Below are 26,604 nucleotides of genomic sequence, written 5' to 3'. Positions count from 1 at the left end.
AAGGAAGGTAGTCTAATAAAAATAAGGGATGTTCAACATGTGAGCCATGGTGTATTGCATTATTACAGGCTGGCAAAATGAGGAGAAACCCTCAGAGTAGACTAAGAAAATGTAATCAATTAGGGAAGGAAGGCTGGAGAGAATGATGCTTTGGGAGCCAAGTGAAAACAGTATTTTAATTGAAAAGAAATATCAGATGGATATGGTGTAAAGTCCTGACTGTATCATTACTAAGTGTCTGATTTATACCACGATAAAGTAAGAAGCAATTATCCATTATATTTGAGTGTCCATTATGTGCACAGGGCAGATGGTGATTAAGGGGAAACCAACCAACCAAACAAACAATTTTCATAGATAAAACATTGTTCCTGCCTTTGAGCTTTAAAGGCAGAACAATAGAATTAAGAACACTGGTTTTAAGTCTCATTATAGATGACAAGAAATACTCTGTGGGAAGATAGATAAGACAGAGATTAAATTTGATAGGCAGCTTCAAGGGGAAAAGGTCATATTTGAGCTGGGTATTAAAGAATGACTGTTAGTTCTTTTGGGTAGGAAATAGGTATGGACAAATAAAAATGACATTCCTGGCAGATAAGATTGCATGAGAAATGCCACAGGGGCCTAAAAAGGCAGAGCATGCTCAGGAATGACTAATACATTTTTTTTGACTAAAATAGAAGGTCCAAAGAAACAGGAGAGTAAATAACAGTAGATATACGTTTTTGCCTTTATGGAATATCTTGCTCAACGGTCCGACAGAAAGAAAATTTTGATAAAGAGAGATATTTATCCAAAAGTAAATATTATGATTACTATCTTTTTTTTATTTTTAAGTTTAAGTTTGCTTATTTTGAGCTAGAGAGATATAGACAGAGAGAGAGAATGAGTGGGGAAGAGGCAGAGAGTGGGAGAGAGAGAATGTCATGCAGGCTTTGCACTGACAGTGTGGACCCTATGACAGTATCACAAACTGTGAGATCATGACCTGAGCCAACCAGAGATGAAATAGAGAGTTGGTTGCCAACCCTACTGAGCCACCCAGGTGTCCCTGGTTACTATCATTTTTAAAAAGCCTTTTATATTCTAGGAAAAGCCTGTCAACCTCAAAAATAAAATAGTTATTTTACTAGCAAAATGAGATTATGCAGGACTACCAGGGAAATTGCGATTCAGGGCAAGCAAACTATGGCGAACCACAGGGGCTCCTGGGTGGCTCAGCAGTTAAGCATCCAACTTCAGCTTGGGTCATGATCTCAGGTTCATGGGTTCGAGCCCCGAGTCAGGCTCTGTGCTGGACAGCTAGCTCAGAGACTGGAGCCTGTCTTCAGATTCTGTGTCTCCCTCCATCTCTCTGATTCTCCCCTGCTCACACTGTCTCTCTCTCTCAATAAACAAACAAAAATTTAAAAAAAACTATGGTGAATCACAGGCAAGTCTGAAGAGACAGTGGGACAGTCAGCTTGTTGGGAAGGATTGTTTTAAACACAAGTTCATTAGAGCAGAACAAGTTTGAACTTGTGGTGGTTCCAACTGGCTGCAAGCAGTGGTTTAGTATGTTGTTGATGAGGTGGAAAGAGAATTTTCTTCGTTTTTTAAAAGTAGGAGATAAAATTCCCATGTGAAAATCTCCCTTATCCAAATAATTTTCATCCTCCTATTTTTTGCTGGTTATGCAAGCTGCAGGTGGAGGCACTGCCAGAGAGCTCCCTGGCAGGACTTCCCATCTCCANGTTTTTTAAAAGTAGGAGATAAAATTCCCATGTGAAAATCTCCCTTATCCAAATAATTTTCATCCTCCTATTTTTTGCTGGTTATGCAAGCTGCAGGTGGAGGCAGTGCCAGAGAGATCTCTGGCAGGACTTCCCATCTCCAAATTGTTTTTTATTTTATTTTATTTTATTTTATTTTATTTTATTTTTTAAACATTAGCAGCTCAAGATGTCTTTTTATTTATTTTTTTAATATAATTTATTGTCAGTTGGTTTCAATACAACACCCAGTGCTCATACCAACATGTGCCCTCCTCAATGCCCATCACCCACTTTCCCATCTCCCCCACCCCCCATCAACCCTCAGTTGCTTCTCAGTATTTAAGGATCTGTTATGGTTTAAATGAGGTGCCTTTTAGGGGCACCTGGGTGGCTCAGTTGGTTAAACGTCTGACTTCAGCTCAGGTCATGATGTTACGTGGGTTTGAGTCCCATGTTGGGCTCTGAGCTAAAGGCTTGGAGCCTGGAGTCTGCTTTAGATTCTGTGTCTCCCTCTCTCTTTACCCCCCTCCCACTTGAACTCTGTCTTTCCCTCTTTCAAAAATAAATAAATGTTAAAAAAAAAAAGACTGTAAATGAGGATCTGTTTATTTATTCTCACAAACCTCAAGCTCGATATGTTGTACATGAATATGTACTTGGACAGTACGTAGAAATATACATTCTTTTCTGTAAGTTACTCCGTTAGGTAGATTTTAGTGCAAATAATGTTGCTCGGGCTATTTTCCGACTTCCTTAAGTGTAACGTTGTGTTTTAATTTTATCTCTTTCCTAGAAATGGTTCTCTGTATTGCAAGGCTGCAAGATCACACAGCAAGATCAGGACCAAATAAACTGGAGCACCTGACACGCTGAATGAATGTGAGTACAACATTAACAGCTTGTAAAAAGTGAGAAAGAAAAATTATCTTGTGACTTGAAGCGCCTTGGAGTCGACTATGACTGAATGTGGATAATTGCTGGATGCTTGGGATGGGTGAGCTTTCGCTGGGAACATTGGGGGGGGGGTGTGCACCTGTGACAGGGCTTGAGTTCTCCTCAAAGCTCAAAGAATTTTTGCCTGGAACCACTTTGTCTCATAACTGCTCTGCTTCCAGCAAATCTTCGAAACCCTGCTTTCTGACCGCAGCTGTAATATATTCCCGCCTATTCTGCTCTCGGGCTTCTACTGAACCCTCTCTTTACCTTCCTTTTACCTTTCTGTCATTGTGGTCTATGAAACACCATGCTTAGTTTGTTTGGTTGGTGTTTTTCTTTTCTTTTGTTTTGTTCTTTTGTTTTTTCACTCCCTGAATATAAAGCCAATTGTACTGAGGTTTCTCTCTTCTCTGTGTTCTCTCCCACCTTATCCCATGTTACACTTTGCCAATTGCCAGGGTGATATTTACTTGTGTAGTTATTTGACTATTTCATGTATCTTTCACTGACTCAAAGGGTGATATTTACTTGTGTAGTTATTTGACTATTTCATGTATCTTTCACTGACTCAAATGTCCCATGCAGGCAAGGATCTTGCCTGTTTGCTGACACATCATAGGTACTCAACATTTCCCTGCTGCCTGACCCTGCCTGGTCCTGAGTGGGATTTGACCACTTCAGGTGTTCCCACACTTCCACAGTTGTTCAAAATATCTGTTCTTCTCAGACTCATATCTTTCCTAGACTTACTCGGTTTCAGATAAAAGAACCTCTTGCTTTCTCATAAAGATAAGGCTATCCGATGTGAACATGACTAAATTTTTCTTCACTGGACCTTAAAATATCTCTGGTTTTTTTCTGTGGTGTATTTCTTGCTTCCTAACGTAACCTCCTATGTTAGATTTTAATCCTAATGCTTTACATTTGTTATCAACTTTATTAAATCAGCTATTCCTCCATGATTTGCATCTCTCCATTTTCCTGGTTCCTTCCACACAGACAAAAACCAACATGCTTATGTTTCCCTTATCGTGGAAAAATTCAACCAACTAAAACCAAATCAAAGCAAACCTCTTCCATTTTACTGTTCTCACTTTTCCCCTCTAATCTAGCTGTTTTTATCCATTTAGACTTCTCTATGCAAAACTGTCTTTCTTTGCCAATTTGTGGTATATTTGACAAGAGAATGGGATGTTTTTACTGTGTTGTGCAGCATATTTCTGGTATCTCTCAAAGTACCTAAAAGAGTAAGGGCTCAATAATTAAATGAGTTCATTTTAGCTAGGCTTTCACTTCCTACTCTCCACCTGAGTGTTAAAATTTTGCTTCAGGGGGCACCTAGGTGGCTCAGTCAGTTAAGCATCAGACTCTTGATTTTGGCTAAGGTCATGATTTCATGGTTCATGAGTTCCAGCCCTACATCGGACTCTGCACTGACCATGTGGAACCTGCTTGGGTTTCTCTTTCTACTCTCTCTCTCTCCCTCTTTCTCTTCTCTCTTTCTCTCTCCCTCTCAAAAAAACAAACAAACAAACAAAACAAAACAGAAAACGTATAAAAATTTGTGCTCCAAGCATTGCTTAAATTACTCTCACTGCAATAGTCCCCTTCATTCAATCCATGATCATGTGCAAATACTTCTCTTATATACCATATCATAATCTATCTTAATTATTGTTAAGTGTCTATGCCTCATCACTTCATCAGAGTCTCAGGAGGTCAGGACAAATAAGTTGGTTAATTCTTTAGCCCCTACATCTCCTAACAAAGGGCTTGCCAGTCATTAATTTTTAGTGAGTTGGATTAACACTTTAAGCACTAAAGGATCCTTTAACATTTCTCTGACCACATTAGTATTACATTCGATAAAATATTTTGTTCCTGAAATAAAAATAGGAACATGAAATAGGATAGCCTTTTAAAAACAATTTCAAATCAATAAAATAAGAATTTAAAAAGAATGCAGAACAAATCATGGTGTATGTGCTTTGTATTTATGATCCCTGTATTTAAGTAATTTAAATTCTCTATCCATATGTATGTTATGCACACATCTGCAAACATCTATACATATAAAAAGTGTGGTTGTGACCACTTGATAAAAGAATAGCCACTGATCACATTATTTCTAAGAAAATAAAATCCTCTCCTGGGTCTTTTAAATTCACCCAATAAATGCCCAAAAGAGAAAATAGAAAATCCTTAAGAAACTGTGTGAGGCACCTGAACAGAGACTTAGGAATTACTCCCCACTCACCTCTCTGTTTTCCTGTTTCCCCTGTTTACTTCTCTTCTTCCTCTAACTTATGTGGCTCAGCAGCCTGACTTGAGTATATTTGTTCCAGGTCTAATCTTCCAAGACTCCTTTCTGGAACACTATTTCCACTATTACCTACAGGCTGTATGCACTGAAATGGATGGATTATGTTTTCTCTACCATACACCTTGCTCAGGCCTTAGGAGACCTTACAGTCTGTGGAAAGGAATCAGGCAAAACCAAAGTGATTGTTTGGTGGCTTGTGGCCTAAATTTATTTTAGTTAACTTTTCTGTTTTCTCATTAGTTGTAACTTTATATAAAGAGAAATAATTTATTTAAGAAAAGTATGATGGATTTAATTTGTTTCTCCCCCAGCAAAGTCTTGAATGCGGTGCTTGCTTTGGCAGCACATATACTAAAAGTCTTGAATGTGGCCCATGTGCAATTAAAATTTGATCTATTGTTTATGTGATGCTCACTCATCTGATCACTGTTTATCATAGGGCTGTCTGCAAAATCTAAATAATTCCCAAGACAATAACAATTTAAAAATCTAGAATCTTTTACAATTAACAGAAATCCATAGAGACTTATGGATAATCACTTAATTTGGGAGGTCTCTCAGTTTCTAATTCAGGGACTTGGATGGCTGTATGGTCTATGCCTCTTCTGTAGCTACGTGGCATATGCATTGGGCTAATCCCTGCAACCCTGTATATACGTATATACGTATATACGTATATACGTATAGGATACATCACAGACACTAACCTAGAATGATCCCAATTTATTCTCTGTGCTCCATTTAGTTGTTCACTTGGGTATTCTTTGCTCATTTAATGCTACCCTCTGCTCTGGAGGCTGACCTGTAAAAGCTAGATCAATGGGTTGTAGTTTCTTTGGCCAAAGAAGAGCACAACAAGAGATAATAGAAAGGAAAAGTGAGGAGCACCTGGTGGCTCAGTCAGTTAAGCATCCAACTCTTGATTTTGGCCCAGGTCATAATCTCATGATGGTGAGATCAAGGATGAGGCCGCTTAAGTTTCTCCTCCCTCTTTTGCCTCTTCCCTGCTCACCCTCACTTGCATGCTTGCATGCTCTCTTTCTTTCTCTTTCTCTCTCTCTCTAAAAAGAATTTTAAAAAAGGAAGAGTGAGATCTCCCTTTCTGCATGTTTATCTAAGTTGGCTGGGTCCTTCAGCCATAGATCTGTTTCTGTCAAAGCTGCCTTTGGTGGGTGAAACATGCAGACACTGTCTCCATGAACAGCTCCCTCAACCTATTCCCTCCTGACCTAGTGGTATTAGTACCTCCATCTGTCTTATTGCCTCAGAGCCCTGCACCCCAGTTCCTCTACACTCTGGTTACCTCTTTGCAAATAGCCTCTTTTTAAAATATATTCTCCACAAGGGTGCCTGAGTGGCTCAGTCCATTGAGCACCTGACTTTGGCTCAGGTCATGATCTCGAAGTTCTTGGATCCAAGACCCATGTTGGGCTCTGTGCTAACAGCTCAGAGCCTGGAGCCTGCTTCAGATTCTGTGTTTTCTCTCTCTCTCTGCCCCTCCTCCACTGACACTCTCTCTTTTTCTCTCCCTCTCTCTCTCTTTCAAAAATAAATAAACATTAAAACAAAAAAACTTTAAAATATATTTTCCATAAATCATCTTAATCTGTATGTGCCAGATATTTCCCAAGGCTCTGGTATAATGTCTCTCTTTTGAGATTCTTTAACTACTGTCATATTGATTACAACTTTGCAAAATTCTAATAGTCATGAGCAACAAAGTAAATGTAAATATTTACCTAATGATCATGAATTACATGTTAAAAAAAGAAGTCTTGGGAAAATATGAGAAAATATTGCATTATCAATGTTTATCATTTCCTTCTATACATTTTGGATTGGCCCCTGAAACACATTCTGAAATTGAAGTGTTAGAAGATGGTACCATTTCCTATGTGCTCCCCCTGTCCATGGATGGATAGCATTGAATTTCTACTGACTTTACCAGGGTTACAAAGCAAACTTTTACCCATTTAATTTTTCCTTTAAGAAAGTGTTAGAAGCTAATTGACTGATATGGCCAGTGAGTGAGTTCTTTTAGACCTTGATAAAGCCAACAGCAAAGTGTGGGTGCCCCTGTCAAAAAAAAAAAAAACAAAAAAAACAAAGGTCTTGGCTATCCTGGTGTTGTAGGCAATCAGCAAGTCAGAGATTTTTTTATAAAGATTTGCTATTTATTTGTTTGTTTTGTATTTTTAAAGAGGAGATATCTCAAAACAACAGAATTGGATCTTTTGTAGTGGAGAAGAACTCAGATGAGAAATAGACCTTTTTATTCAAGTACACAAATTACCCTCTGAACATTTTTTAATGTTTGTGTTAAAGGAGAGAGGCAGTTCTTGATATTAAACTCAGTACTGTGTACGACCAAAATATTTCCAGAGCATTTGAGTATTTGAAATCTAGTTGCTGCTTTGAAGTTATAAAAGAANAGGCAGTTCTTGATATTAAACTCAGTACTGTGTACGACCAAAATATTTCCTGAGTATTTGAAATCTAGTTGCTGCTTTGAAGTTATAAAAGAGATTATAGATCTACTATGGAGCTTGTTAAATTGAGAGAAAAAAGTTTATAACTCTAGGAATATTATAATAATTGTACATTTACAATAATTTTTATGTAGTTTTAGTCTTAGTGTACAAACAGTATTTGCATCCATAGGCCAAGGATGTTTCTAAATTACTATATAGTCTTATAATAATTTTAGATGTCTTTAAGAAAATTACTTGTCACGGATTAAGTGTTCAACGAGAGCTTTTATTTAATGAAACAGAAATTTAGTGCACTTTTAAAAAGACATACAGCTTCCGTGATAATGGCATTCCCTGATAGGCACCTACTTCCATGTTGTGAATTAGCAAATTCCCTGCAATTTAAGATACACATGTTGTTTTCAAAAATCTCCAGTTTTAAAACTGCAATACGTCTTATAATAGTGTAAAATGGTTTACTTTTCAACATTTTTAAAATTTTATATGCTGTATAAGTTAGCAAGAGGTTTATGATATATTAATATTTTAAGTTCTGAGATTACAAGACATTGGTGAGTGTGTGTGAGTGTGAGTTTGTGCATGAGTGTGTTTATGTGTGAGGTCAGATGTGGCAGTGAATTCTGGTAGACTATACCTCATCCCTTACAAGCCATCTATTTTAGAAAGTAAGTCATTCTTATTTTAAACTGTAAAAATTGCTACACAAGCCCTATAAAATTTAGATATAGAAATAAAAAGGGAAAGTGGTTCATTTCACTGCTTGAGTTACAGGGTGTACAAAATTTTTTTACTGCATTTTTCTCTCAAATTTTAAGTGTTTGGAGTCATGTATGTTTTAGGTCTATTTATAAGGGAAAAAACAGTGTTTACATGGATTCCTTAGAGAGGAGTATTAAAAATAAATGAAAAGATTTCCCTCTCTCTGAGAGAACATTTTTTTCTTAAAAAAACAAAAATGAGTACCTAGTGGTCTCACACACATACCTCTCCTGCCAGAAATTCAGGAGAAATGAAGTTGTGTGTGGAACACCACAGTGCACTATCATAGATCCCAAGGATGCCTCTGTGTACTTCCCACTTGCAGGCAAAAGCGTCACTTAGTTATAATAGAAATTACATTTCAATTAATATGTCCTTTGCTATTGATCCATTTTTTAAATTAAAAAAAAATAATGTGTATTCATTTTTGAGAGACAGAGTACAAGTGGGGGAGGGGCAGAGAGAGAGGGAGACACAGAATCAGAAGCAGGCTCCAGGCTCTGAGCTGTCAGCACAGAGCCCTATGCAGGGCATGAACCCACAAACCACGAGATCATGACCTGAGCCAAAGTCAGATGCTTAACCTACTGAGCCACTCAGGTGCCTCACTATGGATCCATTTTTTACTGTACTGAGACATAATAACATGTTAGGAAAAATCACCCACCTAATGGGAAAATCCAAGGAGAAAAGGGCTGGTATCCTTTAATTTCTAATTCACCTTGTACAGAATTGACATATATATTTTGTGTTCTTTTTTTTTTAATGTTTTTAAACATTAATGTTTAATGTTTTTAAACATCTCTAGGAGAGAGAGAGACAGCGTGAGCAGGGGAGGGTCAGAGAAAGAGAGAGTCACAGACTGAAACAGGCTTCAGGCTCTGAGCTGGCAGTCAGCACAGAGCCTGACGCGGGGCCCGAACCCACGAACCGCGAGATCATGACCTAAGCGAAAGACAGACGCTTAACCGACTAAGCCACCCAGGCGCCCCTATATTTTGTATTCTTGATACTCTTAAAAGAACCTACATTCCTTGTGTACTCAAGATGCTTTTACTGGCAACCTAAAAAAATAAATCATCTGTGGTTTTTATTGGTGTTGCAGATTTGATTAGCTATCAAGAAATATGCATTTTTAGACCTCTGATAAGGACCTCATTTCGATGGTATTCTTTAGTTGCCAGTGCCTGCTGTAATATGTATATAAACTAACAAAAAATTTTTTTAAATTTATTTTTGATAGAGAGACAGAGCATGAACAAGGGAGGGACAGAGAGAGAGGGAGACACAGAATCCAATGCAGGCTCCAGGCTCTGAGCTGTCAGCACAGAGCCTGATGTGGGGCTCCAACTCACAAACCATGGGATCATGACCTGAGCCTAAGTTGGATGCTTAACCGACTGAGCCACCCAAGCGCCCCACACTAAGTTTTAATTTTATCTAAACTTGCTCACTTTATTTATTGATTTTATTTCCTACATTAGCAATGCACACACTGATTAAAAATATATATGTAGGAGAAGACTCTTAAAATCCTTAATACTCTGGATACTCCCTTGCTAAACAATACCTCCATTATTACTGATCCATGTTCACTCAGGCATTGTATCCGATTTTATATTGTTAGAAACATAGCTGGAATAAACATGATCATAACTTTGGGTGCTACCCTTTACTATTTTAGTAGAATCAGTTCCCCTAAATAGAATATTGGAGTAACAAACCCTCATAATGTGAGTGTTTTACATTCTTGCTAAAATCTAGAAAGTTTTTATCAGTAATTTAGGAGAGTGCTTCAGAATTTTTTAAATATCAAATAATCTGAGGAATACTATCTTAGTCCATTTCGGCTGCTGTAACAAAAGGCCAGAGACTGAGTGGCTTAAACAGCAAACATGTAATTTTCAGTGCTGCAGGCTGGGAAGTCCAAGATCAAGGAGCCAGCAGATTCGGTGTGTGGTGGAGATCCCCTTCCTGGTCCTTAGACCAGGTTTTTTCTCTGTGTCCTTATATGGCTTAAGGTGCCAAGAAGCTCACTGGGGGCTCACTGTTTTAAGGACACGAATCCCACTCGTGAGGGCTTTTTCCTTATGATGTAAGCACCTCCCGAAAGCCTCAGTTCCAAATACTGTCAAATTGGAGATTAGGTTTCAACATATGTATTTGGAGGAGGGAGGTACTAGCATTTATTCTATAGCACATGGAAATGCTTTTCTATTATTTTGATTTTTCTTCATCATTAATAAGCATTCATATTTTTCATACATTTCTTATCTATATTTGTTTGTCTCTTTATTAGTTGCCCATTTATGTTCTCATCTGGGCCAGGTTTTCTGATGACAAACTAAGCAGAAGGAACATAATGTACAATATAGAAGTCGTATGGAAGAAGCAAAGGAGGTATTCTCCCCAGTAAGCATCACTGCCTGATGGAAAGTAATCTCTCCCCTTGGAGACTTGTGATGAATTTGGCATTTGTACTGAATGCCAAAGCAAACATGCAATTTAGCAAAACTCTAGTCTGACTGGTTTTTGGCATTTGTGTTGATTAGAGGAAAAACAAGTTATACTACAACTTTCTTTTTTTAACCACCTGTTAGCAGGTGGTATGAGCACTGTTAATGGTAAAGGTTAGGATCTTTCTACATTAAAGTAAGTGCTCTAAGGAAATGAGAAACATGTATTAACTATCTATAGTGTTTAGATAGTGGACTAAGACTTTAGTAGTATTATATTCTATTGTCAATAGACTTGAAAATTTTCAGTATCCATTTCATCCATCTTCATTCTCCCAGTGCCTAGCACAAAATTCCTTCCTGCTCAGGGGAAGACAGCCTTTGTTCTAGCAAGGCTTTGACTGGTTAGATGAGTCTCACCCACATTATAGAGGGTAACGGGCTTTATTCAGGGTACATGGACTTAAACGTTAATCTCATCCAAAAATCATCTTCACCAAAACATCCAGAATGATATTTGATCATATATCTAGGTATTGTGGTCCAGTCCAGTTGACACCTAAAATTAACGTTCAGAGAGTCATCTGAGTATTTGGTGGCAAGAAGCAGGTGCTGCCCACAACTTTTCAGTTTGTTTGTGTGTTTTTCTCTTGTGCACCATCTTTTTGCTTCCTTCTCTGATGTGCTTCTCCTGCTTGCTTCTTTCACTTATATGTACCCTTGTAATTTCCCTGGGCCATCCTAATGGCACTGTCCCACCCTCAAGGCTTCACGAAGTTTCATGACACCCAAGAAATTAAATGACTTCCTTTGACCAGATGTGAGCAGATGCCATTTCTGGCTGGAACTGTAACAAGCAAAGACAAAATTCTGCACTCTTTGGTCCTTTGCCTTGGTAACCATAAATGGTCCAGGGAGTATCAACTACCTCACCATGGGTTCTAGAGAGAAAATGAGGATCAGAGCCCTGTGTTAACCTGTATTTGTGCCCCATATTTGTGCCCACAATGCACAACAATGAATCCTCCCTGTTTTAAGCCACTTATATCATTGGGTTATTTGTTTCATAGTATAATCTAGCCTATCTTGCCAAAACATATATAACATGAGGAAAGTTAGGAAGAGATGTTATAGGAAATATTTAGAGCATAGAGTTCCCATCTGGACAAGGTGATATTGAATCCTTCCCAGCTGTGTGACCATGTTAGAAATTATTCAGTGTCTCTGACCATTGGCATTTTAATCTATACACTGGAGATACCTATGTATTTATTGACTTTCTACTGTATGCCAGACACACACACACACACACACACACACACACACGCACAAAGAGAGCAAATTCTTCATTTAAAAGAATTCATTTTTGAACAGGTAAAAGATAATATTCACAGGCATTAGTCTGACTTCTGTCAGGCAGTGAAGTCTTCAGATGGATAGAACACCAAGGTTAATACAGAGAGGGATAAAATGTATACGTCCAGTAGGACCACAACTACCTACATAAATGCATACATACTACATAATCTGTTGGTTTTGTTTCTCTGAAGAACCTGACTGATATAGACTCTTATTTCCATGCACAGCACATCTGCTTCTTCTCTAAGACACAACTCAGAGGAGGCCTACAGTTGTTGTGTCTAGCTCAGAGTCTCAGACTCTGAAAGAGGTCCTCTAGTTTCTTAATTGGGTCTGGCCATGGAACTTCTTGGCCTGGAGATCTGTGAACCAAAGGGAAAATTATGTGTTTCTCTTAAAGCTGATAGATAATGACCAAACATTGGTGAGAATAAACACTTACTGAGGATTAAATATGTTTTCTGATAAGGTGTAATTCTGCTCTATTGGAGGAGTTGGAGGGGTTGGATACTCTGATTATGCATCCTCAGTTTGTATGCTTTTAGTTTATCCTTTTGAGAAATTTCTTTTTTTTTTTCCTTTTTTTTTTGTTTTTGTTTTTGTTTAATCATTCTTCTTGGTCACATCTGAAATGCACCTGAGTGAATATACTCTCCTAGGAAAGATGAACAGCTTTTTAAACTTACCTTGTGTCCCAGGGTTCTGTTAAAATTTTAAACATTTAGAACCTTTTTCACAAAAACTGAGTTGACTCCTTATCTGTTTGACTTTGGTAGATTCGATGTGCTGTTAGCTACTGTAGAGGTGCTTTTTATGTTGTATTTCTTTTTTGTTTAATTTTTTAAATGTTTATTTATTTTTGAGAGAGAGAGACAGAACGTGCATGGGGGAGGGGCCGAGTGAGAGGGAGACACAGAACCCGAAGCAGGATCCAGGCTCTGAGCTGTCAGTACAGAGCCTGATGCAGAGCTCAAACTCCTAAATGTTGAGATCTTGATCTAAGCCAAAGTTGGTGGCTTAACCAACTGAGCCACCCAGGCGCCCCTGTGTCATATTTCTTAGTTTTTTGCTGTATTTCTTTAGTGTCTGATTCCAATTCTTTGTCTTTCTAGGCTGAGTTATGGGCACCTAGGGAAATCCTTTTAGGTTTCATTGGGAGAACCACTCCCTCTGCCTCTGGTTCCCTAGCTAATATGTCTAATTGAAATGAATTATAAAGCAGATATATCCTTATGCTGAGACACCTTAATTGCTGCAGGGCTTTTAACAATGGGTGTGATGGTCACATTTTTGATTACTACAGTTTGAGTTTTACTGGACTTCGCCCCTGAAAGTATTGTTTTATATTTTATTCAGAAAGTCCCTAAATTCATGGACTGTCTTTATTCTCTTTAATTACTAATTATATGTTGTTTAATTATTTTCTGAGCTCATCTCTTTCTTTCCTAGTGCTTTGTCAAACACAGACAACCCAAAAAGTTAATATTCAACATTCTAATTTTGCCCTAAAGGCATACGTTTATTATTTCTGTGGAATGGTTCCCAACTTAGAAGAGGTGACATCTTCACCAAATGCTTTGCCATGACATAAGACAGGTTACCATTTTCTCACTGTAACACTTTACTCATTATTTACATCTCTTAAGCAAAGTTCACACATTTTAGGTCTTAATGTGGCAGGTATCAAGTTCTTTATTAACTTGAATAGAATGGTTTGGTAAAAACGACAAGCTAGGAAAATAAAGGATTATTTTCTTCACTTACACTGTATATCCATGGAATTCTATACTGTTCAATGTCATTTTTACTCATGACTGCAGGCTGAGAGAAGTTTCATTTTTATGCTTTCATGGTTGCTGAAGAATATAAACAAGAACGTGGAAATTGCACACCGACTCTCATATCCTCCACTGAAAAGTGACATGTGTCCTTTCTCCTCATGTGTTATTGAATAAAGCCATGTATGTGGCCACACTTAACTCAAAGGGATAGGAAAGTGCAATCCTGGCATATCTGGAAGGAAAACTAGAAATATTGAGTGAATAATATTAATGGCTGCCATATTCTTGTACTCACCACTCCTTTGTGTTTGAGAATACCAGACTCTAGTCTCCAAGAGGGCAACATCATTTTTCTCCTGACAACTAATGAATCTGAGAAATTGAATTTATGAAATTGAATTTTCTTAATAATTAATGAACTTAGGAATTGTCCTAAGGCACGAGCAATAAAAACTCACCAAATTTAGGACCTTTGTTATCCATTGGCAACTTTATTCTTCCTCTCTTACAAACATATTCAAATGAGTTCTAAACACTGATCGCACAATTCTACAAAACTAGTAGCTGTGGTTACAGAAATAGCTTATTCAGTGTTAAGGCAGATGAGAAAAGTCAATCATTTTCTGGGAGACAAATACATTCTCCTCACACGGTATAATAGGTTTTCCTTAAAATGATATTCATTATCTCCCCAAATCTGACAACTTATGTGATATGGTGTTGGGTATGGGAAGAAAACAAAAAAAAAGGGAGAGAAGAAAGGAACAAAAGGAGATGGAGAGAAACAAAAGAGGTTATTATTGTTTTAAAGTTTTAAATCACATATATTTACGTTTTTTTCTTCTAAACTAAGAATACAATTACTTTGCAATATACAAAGCTAGTCTGCAAAGTATCTGATAATGCAGAGTATTCTCAAACTTTGAACTTGTTGACCCAAAGAGATGTTGGGCCTTTGTCCTTATGAAGCATGAAAGAGTGAGTGTACGTAGGTTTGCATGGAGTAACACAGAACAGAGAATGTAATTCTGGCTTATAAAGAATCTGTAACTTATTAAATAGTATCCCCTTCAAAGTATTGGTTCTAATTTACAAGGATCCAGACTGTGTTAGTCGTTTCATTGCTGATGTAGCAAATTAGCACAAATTTAGGGACTTACAATAACCAAGTAGGTATCTTACAATTCTGTATGAGTGAAGTCTGACAGGAGTCTCACTAAGCCAAAAACTAGGGTGTTAGGAAATGCATTTCATGTGTCCTGGAGGCTCTAGGAGAGGGTCTGTTTCCTTGCTAATTAAAATTCAGTTCCTTGAACTTGTAGGGCTGAGATCCTTGTTTCCTTGCTGTTTGTGAGATGAAGGTCACTCTCAGTTTCTGGAGGCCATTCTCATTCCTTAGCTCATGACTGCCTGCATCTTCAAAGCTAGCAGTGGAGGAGCTAGTCTTCTCATCTACCGAGTCTCTCCAACCCATTCTGTGTTTCTCTTCTACTTCCCAGGCTTCATTTTGTTACTTTGTGCCTACCTGGATAATCCAGGATAATCATCTCAAAATTATTAACTTAAATCATATCTGCAGAACAGCTTTTGCCATGTAATGTGACATAAACACAATTCTGGAAATTAGGACATGGACATTTTGGGGGAGGGAGACACATTATTCTGCCTACCACAAAGGTCTAATTGTGATGTTCATGTGTGGCCTTCTCTGAGATAAATGAGTGAAACAGAATCATCAGAGTTTTCTGTTAGAAGAAAACATGAGACTAGCCACTCAGATTAGGAAAAAACAAATATTGTTTATTCTACCATTCTATGATTTATGTAACATGGGGAAAATGATCACGTCTCCTTTAGTACAAAAGTATACAAAATTCATTATGTTTAGCCCGAAACTATTTTCTAGCTGAGGCTCCATAAACCAATGCCCAAAGGGATATACAACCAAGATGCTATCTCATTAGGAATGTGAAAGTGCTTTGAAATAATTATAAAAATAAAATAGTTTCATTTTATATCTTTATTATGATTCTGAAAGTATGGTCATATCTGCTGAGTATGTCCTACAACTATGACGACAAACAAGGATGTTTGATTAAACTGAGTGAGGTGGAGTTAATTAACCTGGAGAAGAGAAAAATTAAGAAGTATTTGAAAGGTGTCTTTATTTTGATAAGGGATGAATATAGAAATGATAATTAGAAATGTGCCATGCTTTCTTGGGGGTGGAAAGCAGTGAATACATGCTTCCAGGACACTGATTTCTGTTCAATTTAAGAGGATTTTCAGATAATCCATCGAAAAATGGATGGTACATCATGAGATTGTAACCTTCCTGTCATTAGAGGTCAGTTAAGCAGTGGCAGATGAGCCCTTAGCAGGGATATTATGGATAGATTTCAAGCACTAAAGAGATGGATTATATGCAATGTTTAGTAATGTAACCCTGGTTTCCTAATCAATTTTCCAATTCTTAGTTGGATGATATTTTTTTCTAGCTTTTTATGTTTTGTGAAAATGTAAATATTAAATCCTAAATTGTTTGAAATGAATAAATGACCATAATTATAAAAAATACCACTTAAACATGTAGATTCTTATATAAAACTAATAATTATTATGGTCAACACTTATTAATTGATGACACCACACTGTTCACCATTAACATTTATTTCATGTAAAGCGTTATCTCAAAAATTGTACTTGGTTTTGAGTATACAGACAGACCCAGACCTCTCAGAGCTTACAGATTTGTGGGAGAGACGGACGATAATCTAATGAACAAAAGAGAAAAGTCAGTAATCGCCGATTATGTTATAAAGAAGATAAACAGGATGATAGATAGCAAGGAGACCAGTTTAAATAAGGTAATCAGGGAAGAGCTTTCAAAGGGGCTGACATTTAAACTGAACTTGCAGGGTAAGAAAGGGCCTGTTCCTTTACATAAACTTATGAGTTATTAATCCTTTCAGTAACCCTATGAGTTAAGACCAATTTTTGTCTTACTGTCATAGAGAAGGAAACTGAAGCTTAACAAAGATTTACCTGGCCAAGTTTAAAGGCTAGAGACTGGAATCTGAATCTGTAAGATCCCAGAAGCTTATAGAGCTGGAACCCATGACATTTGGTTGTCTGGCTCTTTCTGACTCTGCATTTCTGTGACTGAAACTGACTAGTGCAACTTGGAGAAAGCGAACACAGAGCCCAGCTATTCCCTCTCTGTGAGATTGTGAATTAACAACTGACTTCAAAAATCTGAAACTTTAATGAAGAAGTGAGAGTACTACAATTCAGAAATAAACCCCAAAGCAGCTGGAGCTAGTTACCATTTTTATTTTGGACATATATTGTGGTAGACACACAGATATGGTGAAACACAATAAATTTCTCACTTTTCTTTGTAAAAAAGTAATTTAGGTAATGAGGGGGAATATTTCTGATGAAGACAAGCAATTCCTTCTGTTGGGTTTAACTCATCACTGAGATGCCACAACATGGCAAATCTGGATGAAAAAGAGATCTGTTCTCTAGTCTCACCTACCTCTGCCACCATTTAACATTTGGGGAAGCCACTTCATTTCTCTGGAGCTCAGTTTCCCTGTTGTGCTTGGAGAGTTTCTGACAATGTTAATGGCAAATCTGTTTAAGCCAGGCTCTTCTTCATATTTACAAAGTTAATGGAAGCAGAAAATGTGAATTTAGGAGTCAAGATTCATGCAGAAATGGTTCTGTAGGGAGGAATGCCGTCTTCGGATGGGACTGCTTAAAAGGGAGCACAATGTGTTTAGTAAATTTTCAGCAAATAAGGAGATCATCAAAAATTATATAGATAGTTCCACACAATATCATTGGTGTAAATTTCCCCACAAAATACAATACAGGCCAAATCATTCACTTCACAAATTAGATTTTAATTCTTTTTTTGAATGTTTGCTGAGATTTCTTTAATTGGGTCTATGCCTTAATGCTAGCATTATATACAGATCTTCTTTGCCTTACAATGGGGTTATGTCCCAATAAACCTATATTTCATTGTTTAAAATATAAAAAATGAGTTTAGTAAACCTAACTTGCTGAACATCATAGATTAGCCAAGCCTGCCTTAAATGTGCTTAGTTAGAACATTTACATTAGCCTACAGTTGGGCTAAATCATCCAATACAAAGCCTAGGAGAAAAGTGTTGCATACCTCATGTAACTTATTGAATCCTATACTGAAGGTGAGAAACAAATGGTTGTATGGGAACAGAATGGTTGTATGTGTATCGGTTGTTTATGCTCATGATTATCTCCTGACTGGGAGCTGTGACTGCTTTCACTGACAGTATCATAGGAGAGGGTCATGCTATGTATCACCATTCCAGAAAAAGATGTAAATTCAAAAATTCAAAGTATGATTTTTAATGAATGTATATCACTTTCATGCCATGGTAAGGCAGAAAAAAATCATAAGTCAAACCATTGTAAGTCAGGGCCCATTGGTATGTTTTGCCAAACATCCTATACTCTTTTTTAAAAACAACACCTGTACACACATGCACATACACAATAGCATTACTTTAAGTTTGAGTAATGCTGTGTGTATACCATTAATACATACAACCTCACGATGAAAATTCATAAAGGCTTATGTTGCTTTATGGAACTAGAGACCTGTGTCTCAGATATCACTTGTCCTTATTCATAAGCTTATCCAGAATTCTTACTGAAGGATAAAACTTTTCAAGGGATCCTCATCGACCAATCATACAAGATTAATGTAATATTCATGTATTCAACATATTGATACTGAGTTAGTTCTATGGCCAGGTATTGCCCTAGGCATGCAGAATCCAAAGTAGGCATTATCCAAAGACATTGTTGCTATGCTCAATAAACAGAGATTTATTATGCAAAGTATTTCAAGCTCCCAGTTTTTTTTACTGCACTGGTACTGAATAATGTAAATATTGAATATTTACTTTGTATGTAGCTGTGTGGTGAGGGCTTTGCACCTGTTACTCAAGCCTACTGTGTTTCACAATGCCAAGGGGCACTACTTACATATTATATGAATCCTGACAGAATTGTGGAATGTGTTGGTTCTCAATTATCTTGCTTAGTTATCACAAAATTCAAATTGGTAGTTTTTGTTATTCCTTTTTCTAAGAGGAGAACAGTGAGATTCAAAACATTAGAGTTACTTAACTATTAAGGGGTACCTGAGTGGCTCAGTTGGTTAGCTTCTGACTTAAGCTCAGATCACAATCTCATTGTTCATGGGTTCAAGCCCCATGTCAGGCTCTGCATCAGCAGTAAGCAGCAGAATACCTGCTTGGTATTCTCTCTCTCTGCCTCTCCCTGCCTCACGCCTTCTTCTCTCTCTGAAAATAAGTAAATATACTTATAAAAGAGAATTATTTAACTACTAAATGGCAAAGCTCAATTGAGATTTGGATCTGAATAATGCTAAAGCCTGAATAATTTTATTATTCCAGGAGATCTATTGTTATAACACTCATAGACACAGAATTAATAATTTAAGTACCCTAAGGTTCTTTTATTACAGTAAACCATACATTAGAGGCCATTTATATCATTTCCCTTAGGAGAATAATAATGTCTTGCATCTACTTCCAGCTCCAGGTATATGTAGTAGGTAGAGGTCCAGCCATTTCTCTTAAAGAGGAACATGCACAAACTGAGAGACAAGGTAGAATGTGTCCTTAACCTTCTTAGAGCTACCTGGGAAAGCTCTTAGGAGTATTCTGTCTTTGGTACAAATACATATTTCTCTTTTTCTTCTAGCCACATCGTAGGCATTAAAAAAAACAACAACGACTGATGACAGGTATAGAGCTGTCACCTCCAAAATTTTAGAATTTAACAACTGAAAATTTCATCTCCTATTGAGTTTATAAAGATAGATATATATTATGATTGATTTTTTTTGTCTGAACCATTGCACTTATCAATTCTAATTGTAGTTATCTTGTTCCTAGTGCAATGAAAAAGTATCTTTTGTGTGTCCACAGTAAAAGTTATGTAAATATATATTTGATGATAACATTAGAAGGGTGGATGGGTAGAGGTTAAAAGGGACTAAGAAATGAAAAATTTAAAGAAGTGAATTTCAATGTCGTGAATCACAATTTATGTTCTAGAATGGGAGATGGAATAGACACTGCTAGTTGTGCTGTACCAAAATTCTTAGAATTGCCCACCCATACAGTTTGCACCTTTTGAATATACCCAAGATAGTTCATTAATTCCAAGTTTCTTCCTAATGTTTAATATTTAATAGAGAGAAGCTGTGATATCTCAAAAATAAGAAAAGTTGGTGCTCATGATGATTCTGCAAGGAAAAATCACCTTTATTTAAATACAGATTAAACTAATGAATATGTGCTACTAGAATGTTAATATGGGTATTTAGCAGAGAGCAAAAGAACATCAGCTTAACGAGTCCAAAAGCTTTATTTCTTCTTTGACATAGTTGTGTTATTTTGCTTCATGACTATGGTTTTCCCTTTCTGCTGCTTGCTTTCTCTGCTTTTATATCCCAAATGAAGCTCAGTACAAATATTACAAATATTCTTATTTGTGTGAGCAAGCTAGGCAAACATTATTGGAAGAAACTCATTACCACTCTTGGAAAACATCTCAAAGTATGTACCACATTGGGTTAGTATCTCTGTGATTCAGTTGGTATTCATTTCCACCATGAAATAAACCATATGATATAGTTCAAGATATGTTAGAAAATATTATACTCTTCCTCTGAAAGATGGTTTAATTGAATTTTGTATACTGCAATTATCTAAATTCATCTAACATTGACTTTGACATACAGATTTCATGTCACTCTTAACAACTACACTTATAAATCCATGAATATGAATATCAACCAATTTTCCACCTTCAAATTAAGGTTGATTGAATGTCTCAAATAGTCTTCGTGTTACTATAGAGCATATACATATACATACATATATTTTTTTTTCTGAATTTCAATTAACAGGGTTTATGAAAGTTTAGACTTACCCTTCCCTCAAAAGATTGCTTTGCTATTTGGCCCTCAACCTTAAATGGTAATACTTCCTTTTCCTTGAATTGCCTCACATGTGTTAGTTGTGTATCCATAGCCAGATTATACACTTCTCAAATAATAGCTCTAGGCTTTTGTGATCCATATATTCTCCTGTTGAAGTTCTTCCTGATTCCTAAGACTCTCTCCTTTCTCTTGTGTAATCCATTGAATAAACTGGATATTTAATATATATGTACTGAATCGAATCATGTTATTTTATATTCTCCAATAGCAACCACAGCATACTAGATCATGTAGAAGGGACAAAATAAATCCTTAATTAATCAATGAGAGATGTTTTCTAAATGTACATGTGAGAATCTTATCCTCAGTAGAATTGCATCAATATTCCTATCAGATTACATAAACATTCTTTAAAAGGTCTTATTTTGATCCTTAGTGTGAGTGACACAAGGATAATCTGATTCCTAAATTTCAAAGTACAATTATGAAAGGAAAGGAATAAAATATGAAGGAAATTCCCCACAGTTCCTTAAAATAAAAGATTCATAGTTATCTATTATATTTTCTGATTGTAATCAAAGCAGCCAGGTAGAGTGGAAAGAGAATATTTTCTGAGATCCTAAAAACTTGGCTTGTCATTCAAGCATTGACCTTCAATACTTTTGTGAATTCAGGCAAACCATTAACCTTTTTGAGTTTCAGTTGTCTCCTTTAAGCAAATGGTATAATAATTATATCTGCCATGCAAAATAGTTCTGGAAAATTTAAAAAAAAAAAACTATCATATGTAAAAGGACTGAAAAGAAGGCCTCACAAAGACAGAAGGCCATAAGGTGTCAGTTCCTAGACTTCTCTCTTTGCTGTGCTTGCATGATATCATTGACCAGGAAAATATAGTAACTTATTAAAATAAGATACTTCAGCCTATTCTATACACTTTATTGACAGGAAAATATTGTGTTATCTTTGAGGTGCCTGTAGACACTCTACCCTAAATGTATGGAAAGTTTTCATTGTGTTAACTGCTTGCTTGTTGTGTTTTCCATTGCTCGCTTTATTTTTTAAACTTGTTTTTAATGTGTTATTTATTTCTGAGAGAGAGAGACAGCGTGAGTAGGGGAGGGTCAGAGAGAGAGGGGGATACAGAATCCGAAACAGCCTCCAGACTCTGAGCTAGCTGTCAGCACAGAGCCCGACACAGGGCTCAAATCCACGAATCGTGAGATCATGACATGAGCTGTAGTTGGACCGTCAACCGACTGGGCCATGTAGGCACCTCTGTTTGTTTGTTTTTAGATAACATTCTTCTTTTCATTATTTTACCGTCCTTTCCAATATATTTTTTGTGACCATTACGTGAAAGTAAATTGTTTGTCAGCTTCAAATATTATCTGTTAAAGTTGATACTAAGGTAAATTCCATGAAAACAAGATATAATTCATCAACTTGGTTAAAACTACAACCTAACAGATAAAACAAATAGAATCTTATATAAAGAAAGATTGATTCAGGGGTGCCTTGGTGGCTCAGTGTGCTAAGCATCTGACTTCAACTCAGGTCATGGTCTCACTGCTCTTGAGTTCGAGTTCTGCGTTGCACTCTATGCTGACAGCATGGAACCTAGAGCCTGCTTTGGATTCTGTGTCTCCCTCTCTATCTCTGGCCCTCCCCTGCTCATTCTCTGTTTGTCTTGCTCTCTCTCTCTCTCAAAAAAAATGTTAAGATGCTAAGAAGGATTGATTCAAAAGTGGATAATGTATAAGTGACCCAGAGTAGAGAAAATTTATTTATTTAAGCAAGCAAGAAAGCATAAACAATTATTTTCAACCCCTAACCCCTAAGCTTCAATGGAGATGTGACAGAGATATTCACATTATAAAGATTATAAGTAAGAAATCTACAAAATGTTAGTTCCATGTGTTATCTCATTTTGCATTAACTGCTAATATAGTTATAATGTCAGGAGCAAAATTACACTTTATTCTGCCTGTCTCACCTCTTAGTTGTATGTTCCCTAAATGACATGGATAATGTTCCTGTAATACCCAGCACAGTATTTTGCTAGGAGTTCAATAAATGTTTGTTGAATTGAATTACCACATTAACATGTAAATTGTCAAATTGCAGAGTTTACAGCCTGTAAATCTTATTTTAAAATCCAGGTTTACACAAATTTGCATATTATTTAGAAAATGAATAAATTAAGCCCAAATCAGTGTCTAATTTATATGCATTTCCACAAGCTAATTTTAATAGTTTGAAGTGTTACCACTGACGGACAAGTTGGATAGGACTACAAGATGACCTTACTCATTTGGGAATTGACAATTTTTAGAAGATTACCCAGAAGTTTATTTATTTACCAATCAATATATTTTTTCCAGATGAACTTTCTTTGGAGATTTTTATTTTCGCTTACTCATTTACCACTTGTTGAGTCCTGATACTTTGTTGACTGAATGTTTTTAGTTTGCCAGATGTTGCTAGATGCTTCTCCAATAAGTAAATCTGATCAGGCCTTGTGGGTAAATGATGATGAGTAGTCAACACAGTTAAAGACTTACCTCTTGGCCAACCTGTTGTTTTATTGAAGAATCCCGTCTCTCAAGAGAGAGGACATGTGGGGCACTTAGGAGACTCAGTTGGTTAAGCGTCCAACTTCAGTTCAGTTCAGGATCTTGTGGTCAGCAAGATCACGTTGGGCCCAGCCCCAGCCCCACGTTGGGCTCTGTGCTGACAGCTCAGAGCCTGGAGCCTGCTTCAGATTCTGTGTCTCCCTCTCTCTCTGCCCCTCCCCCACTCATGCTTGCTCTCTCTCTCTCTCTCTCAAAACATAAACATTAAAAAAAAATTTTTAAAAAGAAAGAGAACATGATATCGTCTATGGCATTGCAACTGCATGTATCTTTTCTTCTTTAAAAGTTCATATAGACTTATGATAGGGGTTTCCTCTTTGTCAATTCAAAGAAAAATTGAACTAGCTTATTCAAAATTTCCTCTATCCACCTTCCCATTGTCTTACTCAGATATATAACTTATGCAAATTTTCATGTAAAGTCTCGGGGAAAAACATCCAACATGATGTTTATCAACTTTGAGTGCCTATTCAATAGGCAAAAAAGAAACAAAACAAAACAAAACAAAACAAAAAAACCCACCATTTCCTAATGCAATGCCTCTAAATTGAAGTTCTATGCCTGACCAGGTAAAAACGATACCTATGTCTCCTATTTCCTGACACCAAATCCCAGCTTTCTGTGTCTGTTCAATTAATTTTAAGTAAATGATATAAGAATTATTTAACAAAATGAAATTTAGCAAGATGTTGTGGACAGGGTTTCCAAGGAAACAACAAAACAAAAGGGCAGTGAATCCTGATTTTAAGAGTCAACTTTTAAATGATTTGGAGAAGTAACATTGATACTTATGAACTTAACGTTTTTATATTATTTTTTAAATTTAAATCCAAGTTACTTAACATATAGTGTAATCATGATTTCAGGAATAGAATTTTGTGATTCATCACTTACATATAACACCCAGTGCTCATCCTAACAAGTATCCTCCTTAATGCCCCTCACCCAATTAGCATATCCCCTACCCAGCACCCCGCCAGCAACCCTCTGTTTGTTCTCTGTATTGAAGAGTCTCCTATAGTTTGTCTTTCTTGAACTTAGTTTGTTTTTTAAGGAAAGGCCAATCAGTCAAGATATTGAATAACCTACTTCTGTTAGGGATAAAGAAAGAAGGGGACTCTATAAAAAGAATATGTTGTAAGGAGGAGGAATTGTATTTTAACGGCTACACTGTTTCAAGGTGTTCAGTTGACGAAATCTTTGTCTTGTAGTCACCAAGCTTCATTCCCTGTTTCTATAATCACAATACGGTTTTTACACTCTGCAATTATCTTTAATTGTAAGGATGCACAACCCCTTATTAAGCTAAAAGGAAGATAGTAGTTGTGCATATTAAAGAACCTGTGAACTCCAGTAGCCCATTTTGATTTCTGAATGATTTTGACACTCTTCTGAAGAATAATTGCCATTTTGTACCCTACCTTTGAGGAGTTTCTTAAGGAAAAATGCTGAGGATATCCTCTTAACAACCTTCCTCATTGCAGCATGGTTAGCAGAGCCTCCATCTGAGGATGATCTGGTTCTGCATGTCCACCTAGAGGGAAGGAACTAAGCCCCACAGATGTTAGTTATATTGGCTGGAAGAAAAACAAGGAAGTTCTACCATGTTTCACTCAATCACGATTGTAGTTTTAGCCAATGGCCTTAAACTATCTGATAGAAGGCGTTCTTTAATTTTAAGGAGACGATTAAGTTGGTTAGATAGGAGTAACTGATATATTGACATACCTCTAACTTGTCAGTGTGGAAATCCTCCCCTTCCCAACAATAGCAACAACAACGACAACAACACACATCATCACCACCATCACTAGCCTGTCTAGCCTAAACTTTTATATAGTGAAGCCCTATTGTTCCAGGTTAAGCTGAGCCACACTTATTTTAGAAGAGAGCTATCTTTGTTTTCTTTGTTCCTCTACTTCATATATTAACATTAATTACACCTCTCACTACTGTTGCCATTGTCCAACATTTATCACTCTGTTTAGTGTATATCTTATGATAATTCATATCATCATAAGATATTAGCATGCCTGTCATCCATAATAAATTGTAAGCTCCTTGAAAGCAAGCATTAATAGTTTTTATCATTTTCATTCCTTTCTCTGTTTTATATGTATATAGTTATATATTGTCATATATCGCATACACACATTTCTAGACATTTATTTGTGTACATACATGTATACAGACAATATAAATAAAATCTATGTGCATATTGTATGTTTTACATATGTGAATTTTAAAATACACACACAAATTTTCTTTTCTGTATATTAGTCTATGAAAAGACAGTAAAACCATTCCACCTGCCAGCACATTGTATTTCAGTATGAGTATTCTATCAGATTATATTCTACTTTTATATATTTTTAAATTAACACTCTAAAGCAATGAGCTGAATACAGTCCCTCTCCCTTCTTTCCAATAAATAAATAAATAAATAAATAAATAAATAAATAAATTACTTGAATCAGTCCAGGTGATAGGCTATTTCAATATTGGTCAGTATTGTGTAGGGTTCTCCCTACAGAATACTTGGGGAAATGAGAATTGTATTGCTTCCTAGCCACTTCCCTGGTTGCCTGTCCCTTTATGCAGGCAGTGCTTGAATTTCTCTTTTTCCTCCTCCTTCTTACATTTAGGATTCATTTAGAGAATTTACTTAGAGTACCCATTAGGCAGTCATTTTTTGTTTTTTCTTTTTTTCTGAGAGAGAAAGAGACAGAGTGAGCTGGGGAGGTTCAGAGAGAGAGGGACTTACAGAATCCAAAGCAGGCTCCAGGCTCTGAGCTAGCTGTCAGCACAGAGCCCTCAGACGCTTAACCGACTGAGCCAACCAGGTGCCCCAACAGTCATTTTTTTTAGATCAGAGGAAACAGGTAGAGCTGTACTACATCTCTAACAAAACCTTTGAACAATTTCATATTAAGTAAGGACATAATTTTACTTTTAGTGTATCAAAACATTCTTATGTGGTTTTCATGGATGTTTTCAAATATCACATTTGAATGTTGATATTTCCTAAGAAGGATGAAAAGCTGGAGTGCCAATTTGCTTTTGCCAACATGT

At 36.6% G+C, this 26,604-nt stretch overlaps 1 long non-coding RNA gene across 1 annotated transcript in view; it reads left to right on the top strand.

Annotated features, from left to right (window-relative positions):
* The first annotated feature begins 2,557 nt into the window (after positions 1 to 2,557).
* Positions 2,558 to 26,604, top strand: part of LOC144230092 (uncharacterized) — a 220,579-nt gene continuing 196,532 nt past the window's right edge. The window contains exon 1 of the long non-coding RNA XR_013334687.1: positions 2,558 to 2,636. This is a non-coding gene — a long non-coding RNA (uncharacterized LOC144230092). The remainder of the gene's footprint in view (positions 2,637 to 26,604) is intronic.

The sequence above is a fragment of the Crocuta crocuta genome, unplaced genomic scaffold (assembly GCF_008692635.1).
Source record: "Crocuta crocuta isolate KB4526 unplaced genomic scaffold, BGI_CrCroc_1.0 scaffold34, whole genome shotgun sequence".
Taxonomy (NCBI): domain Eukaryota; kingdom Metazoa; phylum Chordata; class Mammalia; order Carnivora; family Hyaenidae; genus Crocuta; species Crocuta crocuta.
This window is presented reverse-complemented; position numbering and strand designations above follow the sequence as displayed.